Here is a 1,656-nt window from a genome sequence, read left to right as displayed (position 1 = left end):
TAGGTCACCACCTCTCAGAACAATAAAGGTTTTTAATCAACCTCAAACTAGAAACGGGAGCACCAGAGAAACGCCTTTTGTTGAAAGCAAAAGAGTCATGGGAAATTCAAAATCAGCTTTCAAGTCATCAGAGAGCGCCACAGTCGCATCACATAATATTTCCAGAATTGGCGTAGTTGGGAAAGGTAATTATAAACAAAGGCGACAATTTTGATGAAGAAAATTCTGAACAAACCTGATATGTTTCTTAACATTTTTAAAACAGAACGAAAAAAGAACGTATTGTTAGTTAAAAACCTGATAAAGGTAGATAAAATACAAAACATGTTTACGAATATAGTTGCATAGTTTTTGTTGTTTTTTTGTTTTTTTTGTAAGGAGTAAATGATAAGTTCACATATTCAGTCTTATATTTATATATGATACAAAATATTCAATTCATTAAATTTTTTATACGGTAAACTCAAGTGTAGCATTATCAACAAGCCTGTAAGCATATCCAAGCGAGTAAAAGAGAAAGAGAGAGCAGCCTTCCATACAGTTGTTGTGAAATGCAAATCAAAACAACTTCAAGTGTTAATAAAGGTGCCAATTCAAAACGTTTGTTACAGACAACGTATGCCATCTCTATATTTTACAAATATATATGTATATATGGTCACATATATACTTATAATTAATTTACTTTTAGATCCATTGATGAGCACTAAAGAGGGTTATGTAAAAGGTAAAACCTAATACGTTTATATGTTCAAAAACGTACATAACCGTTTACTTTAGGTTATGTGTAGATATAAGGTACAATTTATAAAGATATTGATTAATAATCGTCATACAATATTTAGATGTCTCTGAGATTAAGTGATCGATTGAAACCTTATACAATTCCAGGAATAATACCTTCCACGAACTCACCTGTCGCCAAACTTTCTTCCGTTTCTCCTGAACTCTCAAGAAGAAAGGACGCCTGGAACAATGTTTCTACTCTCAAACCCGTACTATCGGATGTTTACACTAACCACAACAGCAAAGAAGCCACATTACGTCAAAACTCTAAACATAGCAGTGCCTCCCCCGATTACGAGTATGAAGATGATTTTGAGTCGAGTTCATCCGAGGTGTGTTTAAAATATTTAGTCTATACGTACCTTTAAAAAAAAGATTGTAGTCCTGATTGGGTGATGACTCATATAACGATATGAAACGTAGAATCGGTCAAACACCTACTTACTGCTTTTCATGTCTCTCTTCCTTTTAACGCTTTCGGTGCGAGAGAGAAAATATCAAAAGACAACTGGATGGAAAAAAATGAATTTTAGGTTTATTTATTGTTTTCACAAATTTCCTAAAGATGTGGTTTTGTAATGTAGAAGCTTTGTTAACATAATGATTAACTTGGAAAATTTTCCTCGTATTTCTTCGTCTTGTGTTTATAGCTGCTTCTAAGTGGAACTACAGTGGATGGTTTTAAAAACATAATCGTAAAATAAAATAATACTTTATAAATGTAGCAAAATATAGTTAGTTCAACATAACATATTGTTAAAAAATACAAATTATCTAGAATTGGTACTTTGTCTTGAACAAAAGTCTACAGTTATTAAGAAAATTTAAACTATATTTTTCAAGACGCCTAACATGTCTGTTTGTAGTTAA

This window comes from Limulus polyphemus, unplaced genomic scaffold (assembly GCF_000517525.1).
Source record: "Limulus polyphemus unplaced genomic scaffold, Limulus_polyphemus-2.1.2 Scaffold1183, whole genome shotgun sequence".
In the NCBI taxonomy this organism is placed as follows: Eukaryota; Metazoa; Arthropoda; class Merostomata; order Xiphosura; family Limulidae; genus Limulus; species Limulus polyphemus.
This window is presented reverse-complemented; position numbering follows the sequence as displayed.